General features: G+C 48.8%; 1 pseudogene across 1 annotated transcript in view; it reads left to right on the top strand.

Moving 5' to 3' along the window:
* Positions 1-16,570, top strand: part of LOC308578231 — a 1,025,155-nt pseudogene that overhangs the window by 815,634 nt on the left and 192,951 nt on the right. The window contains exons 2-5 of the transcript in view: positions 836-915; positions 9,062-9,257; positions 13,121-13,261; positions 14,036-14,136. The product of the transcript in view is annotated as an uncharacterized misc_RNA (transcript). The remainder of the gene's footprint in view (positions 1-835; positions 916-9,061; positions 9,258-13,120; positions 13,262-14,035; positions 14,137-16,570) is intronic.

Consider the following 16,570-nt stretch of genomic DNA (forward strand, 5'->3'; position numbering starts at 1 on the left):
CTGTAATGGTGGTGTGCCTCGAGATTTTTTTCATCAAACAAGTGTGCCTTTGCCCAAAAAAGGTTGGGAAACACTGGATTAGATAGATGATAGATAGTTAGATTAGATTAGATTAGATTAGATTAGATAGATAGATTAGGTAGGTAGATTAGATAGATACATATATAAGAAAGGTTGGTAGATGGATAGATAGATTAGTTAGATTGATTGATTGAGTAGGTAGATAGATTCAGGCATGGCCAAACCTGGCCCTCCAGCTGTTTTGGGACTACAACTCACATTGTCCCTGACCACTGGTCCTGTTAGGTAGGGATGATGGGGGTTGGAGGACCAAGTTGGGCCACACCTGGATTAGATGGTAGGTAGGTAGATAGATTTGATAGATAGGGTAGGTAGATAGATAGATAGATAGATAGATAGATAGATAGATAGATAGATAAGATAGGTAGGCAAGTAGATAGATAATAAGATAAAGTCGGTAGATCGATAAGGTAGGAAGGTAGGTAGGAGGCAGCCTAGGTCAAAGTTGACCCACTTATTTAAAAGTAACCATGCTGTTATACAGTGGTACCTCTGGATGCGAACGGGATCCGTTCCGGGGCCCCGTTCGCATCCTGAAGCGAACATGCTCGGGTCACAATTTGCTGCTTCCGTAGATGCGTGTGGCATCATTTTGAGTGTCTGCACGTGCGCAAGCTGCAGAACCCGGAAGTAACGGGCTCTGTTACTTCTAGGTCGCCACGGAGCACAACCCGAAAATGCTTAACCCGCAGCTACTTCAACCTGAGGTATGACTGTATTAGTAACAAAAATCTATTATCTTAAATATTTTCAGGCGGTGACCCTGGACCCCAACTTCCTGGATGCTTACATTAATCTGGGGAACGTCTTGAAGGAGGCGCGTATATTTGACAGGTAAGCAAATAGGCATAGAGCTTATATTCTCTTTTTTATATAAATGTTTTTTATTGGTTTTGCGTATAATCACATTACGTCTTATATTCTCAGTTTAGTGGTTGCACCCATACCCAAACTAACTCCCATTGATGCCTAGAGGGTTGATTTTATTTAAAGCAAATTGATTTAAATCCCAAATCCATAAGACTTGATTTAAATCCCCCTTTTACCGGAAGGTTCAGCCTTGCTGGCATCCTCTTAATATTGACAAACGGAGGCAGGTTTCCTTTTTGGAATCCTAACTTCAGAGTCTTTTCTACAGTTATATCAAAATGATTTGGTTCTGCTATATACAGCCCGATTGTGACGAAATGATGGTGAGTTTTAATAAGTGAACACTTTTTATTTGAACAACTTTTCTGCTGCACTTGATTGGAAGGAGAAAAGAAACATTTCCTTCATAACAATTTAAGCAATTGTCAGGGGTTTAGGAGCAGAGGCACGGGCAAGGGAGGAGACAGAGAGCGAAGGGGAGGAGGCAGAAGAAAAGATGAGTGATGACGACGACCCGAGATCTCCCAGTCTTTCCAGTGAATCAGAGGATTCACAGAAAGGAGCACCAGTGGCCAGGGCAAGGGGGGACTCAGGGGGGAGCAGCTGGAAATCGGGACCAGCGTCACCACCAGGAAGCAGGGAAGAGAAAGGGAGCCAGGGGGGAAGCGCTGGCAGCTCACCACAGGAGGGAGGGCATGAGTCAGGAGTGGCCACGCCTCCATCGGGGAGCGAAGAAACGGTGAAGAGGAAAGTGGAAGGTTGGGCGCGCGCGCCAAGTTCAAATGCAGAGGAAGGCGGCGCAGTAAGCAGCCCCGAAAGGGAACCAGGTCCTAAAGCCCGGCGCAAGGAGGCAGGAGGGTCCGGGTCAGCGTCAGAAGAATCCCGGAAGGAAGAAGCCCCGGGGGGTAGAGGGACCCAGAGGAGGACAGTCAGGCGGAAAAGGTGGAGCAAGGCTAGGATATTAAGTTGGTGCACACGGGGCGGAGACTCAGACGGAGCTTCGCCGATCTAGCTACTAGACGTAGAGTTTGCGCGCAGCAGCGTGAGAATGGAAACTGTAATTCAATAAAGACTTTTACTTAATGATCGCTGGCTAGCGTGATCCTCTGTGAGCTAGGATCTTCAAGCAGCTCTGACAGTAAGCTCCGTCACTTCATTGTGGGCATCTACAGCCTCGAGGAGGGGAGAGAAACAGGTGCCTACTAGCGAGCTCACGAACGGCAGACGACATGACGGCTGAGCAGCAGATAGAGGACCTCAGAAAAGCAGTGGCACAACTGAACGCCGAGGTTCTCGCATCCAGGAAGAGAGAGGAGGAGGCAGCTGCCGCCTGCAGGGATCTCCAGGTCAGGTTAGACGTGCTGACAAAGCAGACACCCCGGCAGGAGGGAATTGGGTTGGCGAGACGGACAGGCGGGCTAGTCTCTCACTTCGATGGGAACCTGCAACAGTATCCCAACTTTAGAGCCGACGTACTGTGCGCACTGCAACTGCTGCATAAAGACTTTAGAGATGAACAAGAGAGAGTGGGGTTCATCATGTCCCATCTGCATGGGGATGCGAAAGCATGGCTACGCAATTTATGGAGAGATAAGGATCCGGCGCTCCAGAATGCGGATGCCTTTATTAAAGCGATGGATGGGTGCTTTTTATCAAGTATTGACGTGGATCTTGCACGGAAGGAGGTGCATGGGCTGAGACAAGGGAGGGCCAGCGTCAGGCAGTATCATGCCCGCTTTTTCGCCTTGGTCAGTGCCCTGGAATGGGACAGAGATTCGGCTCCGGTAAGAGACCTCTTTTGGGAGGGGCTGCACAACTCGATTAAAGATGAGATCGCGAGGGGGGAGAGACCCCGAACCACCCAGGAGGTCGTTCAGAGGGCACTGGCAGTGGGGGTGAGGCTGGAAGGATGTCCGTGGAGCAGGGAAGAAGGGCGTGGAGGGCGCGAACCAGCCGGGGGCCCCTCCTTCCTTCCCAGAGAAGCAGCGCGGGCGCAATCCACGCCTCCGCCAGGAGGAGGAGCCGAACCTATGGAGGTTGGAGGTGCAAGGGCTCAGTCAGCAACCAGAGCCCTAGCACCGGCAGCAGTGAAAGCGAAGCCTCCTAGAGGGAACAGGAAGTGTTACGTCTGTGAGGAACCAGGGCATATGGCAAAAGAGTGTCCCCAGAGGCCCCACAAGCTCACTGCAGCCTCGGCAATGGTGACTGCAGCAACGCAGCAAGCAGGACCACAGCAGGGAAACGACGCAGTCTGGCTGGAGGAAGAGGCTCTGGGGCCCAGCCAGACGTGTTAGTGCCGCAGTCCCCAGAGATTTTACAGCCCGTGAACCCCCTCCCGCCCAAACCAGTAGTGAGGCTCACAGCATCTCTCCAGCTGCCCAATGGAATCACCATAGACGTGCCAATCACCATCGACTCCGGCAGCAATGCGGACTTTATAGGACAGGACTTTGTCGACAGGCACGCTGTACAGTTGCTGCCGGCCACACTGCCCCTGCAGGTTGTCACGGTGGATGGCAGGGAGCTGCTCGGGGGGCAAGTGGTGAAGCAGACGCCACCAATGGTGATGCGACTTGGGAATCACAGAGAAATCATCAGCTTCAACGTCACTCAACTATCTGACACGCCCGTTGTATTGGGCATGAGTTGGCTGGACAAGCACAGCCCAACGATGGCTTGGTACCAGAGGCAGCTGACCTTCGGCTCTTCCTTTTGTGCTGAACACTGCATAGTGCCCAGGCAGGAAGGAGAGGAAGAGGAGTCACAGCTGCTGCTAGGCACGCTGCAAGCGATTCCCCACAAGTACGCTGAATTTTTGGAAGTTTTCTGCGAGAAGGAGGCAGACAGGCTACCCCCTCACAGACCATATGACTGCAAAATTGACCTGCTGCCGGGGGCGGCGCTGCCTAAAGGGAAACTGTATTCCATGTCAGAGGACGAACTGCAAGAACTCAAGGAGTTCATTGATCATAATTTGCAGCGGGGCTTCATCCGGGAGTCCAAGGCAGTGGGGGGCAGTCCCGTATTCTTTGTTAAGAAGCGGGACACGCCCCAAAAGAGACTCGTAGTGGATTACAGGATTTTGAACAGTGTGACTAGGCCATCGGACTTCCCCATGCCCCGAATTGACGACCTCCTCGCGAAGGTACGGAAGGGCAGAGTGTTCACCAAGTTGGACCTGCGGGGGGCGTACAACCTCATTCGCATGCGGGAGGGTGATGAGTGGAAGACAGCCATGTTCACGCCCCTGGGGACCTACGAATATAGAGTTATGCCTTTTGGATTGCAAAATGGCTCCCACGTTTTTCAAGCATTTATGCATCACGTGTTGGCGGGACTGCTCTACAAGACGGGCGTCTGTTTCTTAGATGACATCCTGATCTTTTCGGAGTCGCAGCAGGAGCATGACAAGCACGTCAAGGAAGTGCTGAGCAGGCTAAAGCAACATAGGCTCTACGCCAAGCTGGAGAAGTGCCAATTTGACGTGACGGAGGTGGATTTTCTGGGCTACAAGCTGTCTGACAAGGGGCTCGCCATGGACAGCGCCAAGGTTCGAGCGGTGTTGGATTGGAAGAGCCCGCGCAACCGGAAGGAGGTCCAACGGTTTGTCGGCTTTGCGAACTTCTATCGCAAGTTTATCAAGGGCTTCGCGATGCAGACGGCGGCCATCACTGACACGCTTAGCTCCAAGAAAAAGAAGTTCATTTGGACAGAGCAGGCGGAGCAGTCCTTTCAGGCACTCAAGCGTCTCTTCGCGTCGGAAGAGCAGCTGCTTCATGTCAACCCCAGCAAGCCGATGAGGGTGGAGACAGACGCTTCGGACAGAGCCGTGGGGGCGGTCCTGCTGCAGAAAGACCCGCAGGGGGTGTGGCGACCGGGAGCGTTTTACTCCAGGAAGCTCAGCAAGTCCGAGCAGAACTACACCATATGGGACAGGGAGTTGCTGGCAATTCATGCAGCGTTCAAGGCGTGGAGGCACTTTCTGATCGGCGCCAAGCACACGGTGCAGGTTTGCACGGACCACAAGAATCTAGAGCACTGGCGCACGGCACAGTTCCTGAACCAGAGGCAGATACGTTGGGCTGAGTTCTTTGCGAACTTCGACTTCCGAATAGAGTATGTCCCGGGGGACACCAACATCATGGCAGACGCTCTCTCCCGTAAGCCACAGTATCTGGAGGACGCAACACCAGCGGCCGCCATGCACATCTTCGCACCGACAGTGTGGGCGTGCGCCGCGGCGACCGTGGACCTAGAGGCGGTACGGCGAGCGTTGCAGGGGGACTCCTTCGCACAAGCAAAGATGGCAGAGGTGCAAAGGGGCAAGGCAGCGGCCGACGGTTTCCAGCTAAGAGATGGATTGCTCATCCGTAAAGGGGCCATCTACGTGCCGGGAGACGAACTTCGAGCCAAGGTGCTGCAGCAGCTGCACGACGCGCCCACGGCCGGGCACTTTGGCAAGGAGAAGACGGTGGAATTAGTAGCCAGGGATTTCTGGTGGCCTGGAATGAGAGGGGAGGTCGCAGACTACGTGGCGAGGTGTGACACCTGCCAGAGGGCCAAACCAGTGCACAAACCGCCGGCCGGACTGTTGGAGCCGCTGCAAACTCCGGTAGAACCTTGGGAAAGGGTGGCCCTGGACTTTGTCACGGATCTGCCCAGCTCAAGGGGCAAGACGGCAGTGCTGGTGGTGGTGGACCTGTTTTCCAAGATGGCGCATTTCATTCCGTGTGCTAAGGTGGCCACGGCGGAGCAAACCGCCAAACTGTTCATAGACCACGTGTTCAAGGTTCACGGTCTGCCACGGTCTATTCTGTCCGACCGCGGGCGGCAGTTCATCTCGAACTTCTGGCAGAAGCTGATGGGCTTCCTGAACGTCAAGATCAACCTGGCGTCGGCGAGACACCCGCAGACCAACGGGCAAGCGGAGCGGGTCAATGCCATCATGCAGCAGTACCTGAGATGTTATGCAAATCAACAGCCTGCGACGTGGGTGGATTACCTGCCGCTTGCAGAGTTCGCCTACAACAACACGAAGCACGTATCCACGGGGGTCACGCCGTTCTTCGCCAACAACGGGAGGCACCCCAGAACCTTCCCGGGACTGGAAAGAATGGGGGAGGGGGAGCCGCAGACAGCAGATGCGTTCGCGTCGGAGCTGCAGGAAGTCCACGATCAGCTGAGGCGCCACCTGGAGCTGGCCAAGCACGCATACAAGGTACAAGCAGACAAGCACAGAAGGGTTGGAGAAGAGCTCCACGTGGGAGACTGGGTTTGGTTAGCGGCCCACGCAGTGCCGGCCAGGTCGTTGGCCAAGAAGAAACTAGGGCATAAACAACTGGGGCCCTACCAAGTCGAAGAGCAGGTCAACCCGGTAGCTTTCAGACTGGCACTTCCGGAGGGTTCCAGAATGCATCCGGTATTCCACAGATCGGTGCTCACTCCCTACAAGGCACCGCACAGGTTCCAGGAACCCGGAACGGCGCCGAGTCCGGCCGGAGACAGAACAGGCCATGCGGGAGCGGCACAGAAGGAACGCATCAACGAAGTCACGGAGATTTTGGACTCCAGATGGGGGGAAGAGGGGGTAGAATACTTTCTCGCCAAGGAGGGCACCCCGGCCAGTGCGAACAGCTGGGTGCCGGGATACGCCTTAGACGAACCTCTGCTCAAAGACGAGTTTCATGCCCTCTTCCCACATAGACCTATGCCAGCAGACTTTTTCGACGACTGGCTTTTCACACCCACGCTTTCGGCCAGCACGTTCCGGGGGTTCGACTCGGACGAGGAACCAACGCGAGACGTCCGTTCCCCGGAGGGGTCACCCTCGGGATCTGTCTCAGAACCCTCGTATTGGTGGGACGATAGGCCAGAGGAGCAGTTCCGCAGAAAGTGGCTGGACTGCTCAGGACGAGCAACGCCGCCAGGAGGAAGTGAGGGAGAGACGGACATGGACATTTTCGGGGACGACCCTGGTTTCGAGCACGGCGGCACAGAGATGGAAGCGGAGGTGACCGTCGTCGACGAGAGCAGGGAGGAAGTCCCGGAAGAGTTCAGATGGAGGCCCGCCACGGGAAGCGACCGATATCCGACGTTCGTCCCTTTGCAACAGCAGCCCCCAGCTCCAGCACCGGAAGGAGGGGAGGGGGGACTGGGGGGCTTCGAGGGGGGGATGGATGTCAGGGGTTTAGGAGCAGAGGCACGGGCAAGGGAGGAGACAGAGAGCGAAGGGGAGGAGGCAGAAGAAAAGATGAGTGATGACGACGACCCGAGATCTCCCAGTCTTTCCAGTGAATCAGAGGATTCACAGAAAGGAGCACCAGTGGCCAGGGCAAGGGGGGACTCAGGGGGGAGCAGCTGGAAATCGGGACCAGCGTCACCACCAGGAAGCAGGGAAGAGAAAGGGAGCCAGGGGGGAAGCGCTGGCAGCTCACCACAGGAGGGAGGGCATGAGTCAGGAGTGGCCACGCCTCCATCGGGGAGCGAAGAAACGGTGAAGAGGAAAGTGGAAGGTTGGGCGCGCGCGCCAAGTTCAAATGCAGAGGAAGGCGGCGCAGTAAGCAGCCCCGAAAGGGAACCAGGTCCTAAAGCCCGGCGCAAGGAGGCAGGAGGGTCCGGGTCAGCGTCAGAAGAATCCCGGAAGGAAGAAGCCCCGGGGGGTAGAGGGACCCAGAGGAGGACAGTCAGGCGGAAAAGGTGGAGCAAGGCTAGGATATTAAGTTGGTGCACACGGGGCGGAGACTCAGACGGAGCTTCGCCGATCTAGCTACTAGACGTAGAGTTTGCGCGCAGCAGCGTGAGAATGGAAACTGTAATTCAATAAAGACTTTTACTTAATGATCGCTGGCTAGCGTGATCCTCTGTGAGCTAGGATCTTCAAGCAGCTCTGACAGCAATTTATTTCACTAAAACAGTAACATGGTAGCATATGTATCCATGTTGCTTAACTGATGTGCTGAAACATTTTTTCCCCAAGAAAAACTTGGACTGAGTTTTCGCACACATGAAAAACTTAAAACAAATAATTCTTCCCCGAATTATTTATTTATTTATTTATTTCTACCCCGCTCTCACTGGCCAGGGCCGGGCTCAGGGCGGCTAACACCAAATATAAATTACAATAAAATAGAATAGAAAAAAACCCCAGTTAATTAAAATACAGCTTAAAATGCAGCCTCATCAAGACTACAAAGGGAGGAAACATCAGCTATTCACCCAAGCCAGCTATCCATGCTGGTGCTACATGGGCCAGCAAAAAAGCCACGGGAAAATTTATATACCAAATCCCATATAGGGTGTCAGAGTGAGTCTAAGCATAGAGCGAGTTAAAATAATCAAGCCTGGAGGTGACCATCGCATGGATCACTGGCCAGATCAGGGCGAGAAAGGTAAGGAACCAATTCCTTAATACGGCGGAGGTGGAAAAATGCCACCTTTGCTGTGGCTGCAACCTGTGCCTCCATGGAAAGAGAGGCATCGAAGGTTACACCCAAGCTCTTGACAGAAGGCTCTGGCACTAATTGCGCCCCCACAAGAGATGGGAGTTGGCCCCCCAACCCCATGTTGTCCTGACCCAGCCAGAGGACCTCTGTCTTCGAAGGATTTAACTTCAACTGGCTCCCACGCAGCCACCCAGCCACGGCTTCCAAGCATCTGGTCAGTGTGTCTGGGGCCGAGTCCATTGACAGATAAAGTTGGGTGTCATCAGCATATTGACGACAACTCAGCCCTAAACTCCGGACAATCTGGGCAAGGGGGCGCATAAAGATATTGAAAAGCATCTGGGAAAGGATTGTGCCCTGCGGCACTCCACACAACAAGGAGTGCCGCAGCGACAACTCCCTCCCTAGCGCCACCCTCTGTCCCCGACCTGAGATAAAGGAGCACAGCCATTGTCTGACTGTGCCCTGAATCCCCACGTTGGCAAGGCGGTGGTCCAAAAGTTTGTGATCGACCATGTCGAAGGCCGCTAACAAATCTAAAAGAATCAGCAGTCCCGGCCCGCCTCGATCCTCTTAATCGTCCTCCCAAAGCATTTTATTTTTTAAAAAACAGATTTTTATCCACCCTGGTGACAATGAAACTGAACCAGTCCTTGATCTCATTTCAGAGCCGTTGCAGCCTACCTACGGGCCCTGAGCCTGAGTCCCAACCACGCTGTTGTCCACGGCAACCTGGCATGTGTGTATTACGAACAGGGGCTGATCGATCTGGCAATCGATACCTACAAGAGGGCCATTGAGCTCCAGCCCCACTTCCCTGACGCCTACTGCAACCTGGCCAACGCGCTGAAAGAGAAAGGCAGCGTAAGAAACTGGTCCCTTTTGCCTTGGGGTGGGGGGAACATCTATATAAAAGATGTTTTATAGATGGTACTTAACACCTGCCAAAATAGCTAAAATGTATAAAACAAAAAAACTGTGCTGGAGGTGCAGTAAAGAAGAAGGGACACTTATACATTTCTGGTGGGCCTGTGAAAAAAAAATACAGAAACTTTCCTATTAGGCAGTGGTGTCCAAACTTTTTTCAAAGAGGGCCAGATTTGATGAAGTGAAGGGCCATAAGGGCCGACCAAAGTTGTTTACTTTTTTTAAGGATTGAAGTTGTTGAGCTCTTTTCTTAGGGTTTAAATTGTTGAACTTTTTTTAGGATTGAAGTTGTTTAGCTTTTTCTTAGGCTTTTACCCCATGCTGAATTGGCCAGATTAACAGAGACAATTAGGGCACAACCCAGACAAGAATTCCAAAAGGAATGGGGAAAATGCAGAGAATACTTTACCAAACAGTGCCCCAAAATATACACTTGGACTTGTTTCAATTAATTTCTACAGGAGACTTTGTGGTTTAAGTCATAATTAGGAAAAATTGTAATAATCCCATACAAAAGAAATAGTATACAAGAGGTAAATAAGGCGGCCATTTAACAGAATAAAGTCTTTTATTTTTATGTTATGTTTTCTTTGTGTAAGGGGATAGGAGTTTAATTTTGATAATTAGTCAATGGTGGTGGGTCTGTTTGTATGTATGAGTTGTTGTGGACTATGTTATAAATAAAATAAAAATTAAAAAAAGAAAATGAAACCGGTCCCTTTTGCTTTCTGTATGTCAGAGGGTTTGCTGAAAAAAGCCTTCCGGATGATGGTGACCTCGAAATTGGGCTCTTTGGGGGGGGGATTTGGGGTACAGAACCTAGAAGAAGTCCTCTTTTATTTTTTCCTTTGTCATATCGTCACATACAACTTTGCTCATACCAAGCGTCGACTCCCCTCCCCCCTCCCCCGCTCCCACTCCCTGGCTTTCTTAAGCAGTCACGATCCTCTTAGCATTTCTATATCACCCTTTAAAAATTGTCCAGTAGCACCTGATGATGATGATAATAATAATAATAATAATAATAATAATAATAATAATAATAATAATAATAATAATAATAATAAATTTATACCCCGCCTATCTGGCTGGGTTTCCCCAGCCACTCTTGGCGACAAAATATTAAAATACAATAGTCCGTCAAACATTAAAAGCTTCCCTAAACAGGGCTTGCTAAACTTGGCTTCTTCTTGGTATAATTTTTTGTATGCAGGTCCACTTCTTCAGATACAAAAGCTTCTACCAAGACCAAACTGAGTTGGTCTGCAATGTGCTACTGGACAATTTATATATTTTTTATATATTTCAATTGCGTTAGACCACCACAGCTGCCTACCTGAACATATATCGCCCTATTTACCTTCTTACTCTACTTAAAACAATTTACTTTAGCATTTGTAAATCACTTTCAAAAATTATCATGACAAAATATTTTAAATCAAACCAGCAAACATTCTCAGATGTTCTTTCACATCTTTTATAAATTTACTCCAGTCCTTTTCAAACAGTTTGTCGCGCCGATTTCGGATTTTCACTGCCAGCTTTGCCAGTTCTGCATATTCAATTGTTTTTGTCTGCCATTCTTCCAAAATTGGAAGTTCCTGCCGCTTGCATTTCTGGGCTAAAAATGTCCTTACAGCTATGGTAGCATACATAAGTCTACTTTTGGAATTTCTTCTCCCACAATACCCAATAGAATAGCCTCTGGTTTTTTTAATAACAGTATATTTAAAGATCTTTTTCAATTCTTTGTAAATCATATCCCAGTAGACTTTGACTTTAGTGCACATCCACCACCTATGGACGAAATTCCCTTCCTTCTCCTTGCACTTCTAGCGTTGTGGCATCTGAATATAGACTGCATTTTTAATCAAGGCATATATTGGCTTATATCTTGATCAGGTTCCTAAATTAAATGGGCTTAGATTTTCAAATGTTTCATGCCAGCTGTTTAGAGAACCTTGGCAATGTTTTCCTCCTAGACAAGGGGCCCCTTGATTTATAGCAGAAAACAATTCTCAAAGTCGTAAAAAGGGAATTACAGGTTAAGAACAAGGTTACATAGACCAAACATAATTAGGAATGGGTAAATAGTAAAATAAAACCGTTAAACTTGAGCCACAGGACAAAAGGCCAAGAGCACATGGAAAACAAAGCAACTGGCTGGAGAAGGGGGGGAGTGTAAACAGGGGAAGAGGCTTTTTTCCTATTTTATTTTGAGGCTGTAAACTGTTCCTTCCTTTTTACTTTGAGGAAGTTTATCCTTCTAAAAAGCTATCTATGATAATGTATGAAATATGCTGGCTTAAATGTAATTATGCAAAAGATTTAAGAAATGCTAGATTCTTATTTCATATAGTTGTAAGAGTTGTATTTATCCTGAAATTAAGTCAGCCACCAGCCTAGCCCCCTGCCAGACAGGAGACGCCAATCGAGCACTCATGACAAATGGCTGTCAGGCCTTTGTTTAAAGACCTCCAAAAGGAGATATTTCATTGATGATGCATGAGAATATGAACCCAAGGTCTCTGACATCTGTTCAAGATAAAAATTTAAAATTATTAACCATCTGTTTTGGAGGGCAAGGAAGGCAAGAGGTGAGCTGGTAATTAAGATTCCTTGTTGAGACACATGTAAGATATATTACTACTTATTTGTCATTTATAGATGTAACAATATATAGCTCTTTGTGTTCCATATAAGGACATATAAGGACATATAAGGACAGGAGGATATGGGTGTATCTTTTAGAATTGGTTATAGCAATCAGCCAATAGGAAATTCAACCAGGCTGATTGAACAGAGGCAGCCACAGGAGGAGCAAAGGGGGCTGGATTAAGGGAATATAAGTGCTGGCCATAATGGCAGGAGGCCAGGCCAGAGCTTGGTAACCATATACCACTGTGCCTCTCATTTATTTGTCTGACAAATAAATTATTATTTTAATTTCTCTGTTGCTGCGTTGAATATTTCATTCCAGCTAAGCGTTAACCACAAGCAGGGTGCTACAGCGTGCCTTATCTTGAGTTATATATATTTTAGCAAGTTTAGTCGGCGTCAAATACCACCTATACGTCACCTTCGTTAAATTTTTAATTAGTGCTGTACATTCAATAAATTGTTTTAAATTTTCCCAATGTTCTTTTAGACCAGGCATGTCCAAAGTCCAGTTCAGGGGCCTAATCTGGCCCTCTGGTCGATTTAATCCGGCCCTCGTGGCGGTTTATTTACTAGGGCAAAACTTCCCCCCAAAAAGCTCAAGAACTTTAATCCTAAAAAAAGGTCAGCACCTCTGGGGTCAAATCCTTAAAAAAGGCTCAACAATTGTGGGGTTTTACTGTTAATATGCTTCTTCTTAATTGCATTTCACTATTAATATACTTCTTAATTGTATTTCAGTTCAACAATGACTTTGATAAAATACATCTTTTGTGACGTGCAGAAGGCTTGAGTTACCTATGAGGTGCAACAGTTACCATATAGCATATATTCAATATAAAAAACAGCAACAATTGGTTGTTGACAAAGGACAGCTGGCATATATATATAAAAGATATTAACTGATATGCATGCCATTCCAGATATAGCTATATAATCTCTACTGTTGGTAAGAGAAGAACTTTGGAGCAGGCATTTTCAAAAAAAGAGTTTTTTATGAACCGCTCTAATACCAAGTTACCGTCAGGAGCTGAGGGGCCGTATCAAACCTCAATCCAGCCATCACATCACAGAGCAGCCTTTTGGGCTCCTGTGAAAGACATACTAATATTCGTGTAAAAACTCTGTTTTGTGTTTCGAAGGTTGCCGAAGCCGAGGAATGCTACAATACAGCTCTCCGTTTATGTCCGACTCACGCGGATTCTCTTAATAACCTGGCGAACATCAAGCGAGAACAAGGGAATATCGAGGAGGCTGTCCGCCTCTACCGGAAAGCTCTTGAGGTACGTGCGTGGAGAATTACAACAATTAAATTGACATATAAGGGTTAGGCATGCATACCCTGGACTCCTAGTCTGGGTCTTTTTAAAAATCGCCGATCAAATTTTTCTTGATCAATAACGGAAATAATGGTGAAGAAGTGAAAGTGAAGTAGCATTTTGAGGCTCGACAAAGCATGGTCCGATAAGTCCCTTTTGGAAGGAAGAGGGTCTGTCCCCCTTTTTATATTCCTAGGCCTCCTGGAATGACCAAAAATCTGCTTTTTCATCAGAAGAACAATGCAAGGTGTTAAGGAACGGTACAGAAATTGAAATAAAAGCTGGGCACATGCTGTTCTCTGTGTCGGCTGAGCTTGATCCCCTGACAGTCTTATTTTCTAACAGTATTTCCTATGCGTACGAAAAAGGCAGTTCATAGGCCCATTATTATTATTATTATTATTATTATTATTATTATTATTATTATTATTATTATTATTATCATTACCACAAATCATTCCAAACGGTGATTTATTTTGCAGCCAGCCCCTGCCACATTTGAGCATCAAAGAGGGGCTCTTTAAAATACGGCATTGGTCATTTGACAGTCTGATCTCCCAACAGTATTTCCTATGCATGCTAAAAAGGCAGTCCATAGGTTCCTCCTCCTCCTTAATTTTTGCAAGTCAATCCAAATGAGGATTTATTTCACGCCCACAACCTTTGAGCCTCAAAGAGCGGCCTCCGTCTCTTTAGAATGCTTCTCAGGGAAACTAAGAGTGAGCTTCTTCCCCGCAGGTCTTCCCGGAGTTTGCAGCTGCGCATTCAAATTTAGCCAGTGTTTTGCAACAGCAGGGGAAGCTCCAGGAGGCCCTCATGCACTACAAGGAGGCCATCAGGTGAGCTTCCAAAGCCATGGGGAAAATAGATTGAAAGAGCTCCTCCTTACTGTATTTTAATCTTTTGCTGGAAGCCGCCCAGAGTGGCTGGGTATAAATAATAAATTATTGTTGCTGTTGTTAATAATTATTATTACTCCTCATGCGCTGGTCTGGTGCCTGTGGGAAAGCTCTCCTCTTGTGGATAAAGCACTTTCTCTTTTTCTTTTAGGTTTTTTATTTTTTATTTTTATTTTTATTTTATTTTTTGTCCCTTGAAGGCCAGCCAAATTTAAATAACAATTCGACACACAGCTGCGAGGCATTTGCGAGCTTTTTTGCGGAGAAGGTCCTGTTGCTCCGCCATGACCTCCCTGCCAATTTGGATACAATAAAGGAACTGGAGGCCCCTCGACTGTCCTCGGGTCCAGTATTGGACCACTTTGACCGGATATCCCCAGCCGATGTGGACAGACTCCTCCGAGCTGGAAAGCCCACCACCTGTCCTCTTGACCCGTGCCCGTCCTGGCTGATTAGAGCGTGTCCAGACGAGGTGCGGGCCCCCCTGGGGGATATCATCAATTTGTCCCTTGGCACTGGGATATTCCCAGGGGAACTGAAGGAGGCAGTGGTGTGTCTGCTCTTAAAGAAAACATCATTAGATCCTTTAGATCTATCCAATTACCGCCCGGTTTCGAATCTTCCATTCCTGGGTAAGGTGATTGAGAGAGCGGTTGCTGAACAGCTTGGTAGGTTTCTGGATGAAACATCTGCTTTGGATCCATTCCAGTCCGGCTTCTGCGCTGGTCATGGGACCAAGACGGCTCTGGTCGCCCTAACAGATGATCTCCGCAGGCAGCTGGATCGAGGCGGGTCGGGGCTGCTGATTCTTCTAGATCTGTCAGCAGCCTTTGACATGGTCGATCACGAACTCCTGGACCACCGCCTTGCCGACGTGGGGATCCAGGGCACAGTCCTTCAATGGCTGCGCTCGTTTCTCTCTGGTCGGGGACAGAGGGTGGCGCTTGGGGGGGAATTGTCATCGCGCCACTCCTTGGTGTGTGGAGTGCCTCAGGGTGCAATTCTCTCCCCGATGCTTTTTAACATCTTTATGCGCCCCCTCGCCCAGCTTGTCCGGAGTTTTGGGTTGGGTTGCCATCAGTATGCTCATGACACCCAACTCTATCTGTTGATGGATGGCCATCCTGACTCGGCCCCAGACACACTGACCAGATGTTTGGAAGCTGTGGCTGGATGGTTACGTGGGAGCCGGTTGAAGTTAAATCCTTCGAAGACAGAGGTCCTCTGGCTGGGATGGGGCGATATGGGATTGAGGGGGCAACTCCCATCTCTTGCGGGGGTGCAATTAGTGCCAGCATCGTCCGTTAAGAGTTTGGGTGTAATCTTCGACACCTCCCTCTCCATGGAGGTGCAGATTACAGCTATAACAAAGGCGGCATTTTTTCATCTCCGCCAAGCTAAGCAGTTGGCCCTTTATCTCTCTCGCCCTGACCTAGCCACTGTGATCCATGCGACGGTCACCTCCAGACTGGATTATTGTAACTCGCTCTACGTGGGGCTGCCCTTGAGACTGACCCAGAAACTCCAGCGGGTGCAGAATGCCGTGGCGAGACTCCTTATGGGGTCTTCGCTGCGAGATCACATTCACCCGGTACTATACCAGCTGCACTGGCTCCCGGTGGAGTACAGGAGAAAGATACAGTGTTTATAGAGTGCTGGTTTTAACCTTTAAAGCCCTATACGGCCTAGGACCCTCGTACCTACGGGACCGCCTCTCCTGGTATGCCCCACAGAGAAACCTAAAGTCTGCCAATAATAACATCCTCAAGGTCCCAGGCCTCAGAGAGGTTAGGCTGGCCTCAACTAGAGCCAGGGCCTTCTCGGCTGTGGCCCCAATCTGGTGGAATGCTCTGTCACAAGAGACTAGGGCCCTGCGGGACCTGACATCTTTCCGCAGGGCCTGCAAGACAGAGTTGTTCCACCAGGCCTTTGGTCAGGGCGCAGCCTGACTCCCTCCTCTGGCAACCTGCACATAATTTTGCTTAATTGGTTGCCTTCAATTTGATTTAATTAATTTTTATAATGAAATATTTTTAGATTGTGTAACTATTTTACTGTTTGATTATTTGATTGTTGTTAGCCGCCCTGAGCCCGGCTTCGGCTGGGGAAGGGCGGGATATAAATAAATTTTATTATTATTATTATTATTATTATTATTATTATTATTATTATTATTATTATAATAATAAAACGGTTGCAAGTCAGCTTGGTTCTCTACTTGCCGCAGAACTCACGACGGAGAGAATCTGCGCCGTGATTCTCAATGAGAAAGATCGCCTTGCTGCAATAGATGTCAAAGACAGGGGGAGAGAAGCTCGGAGTTCTGACACCCCCACTGCTATTGCTAGTGAAGAACAGGCTGTTGCTTTGAACG

The sequence above is a fragment of the Podarcis bocagei genome, assembly GCF_964188305.1.
Source record: "Podarcis bocagei genome assembly, chromosome: W".
NCBI lineage: Eukaryota > Metazoa > Chordata > Lepidosauria > Squamata > Lacertidae > Podarcis > Podarcis bocagei.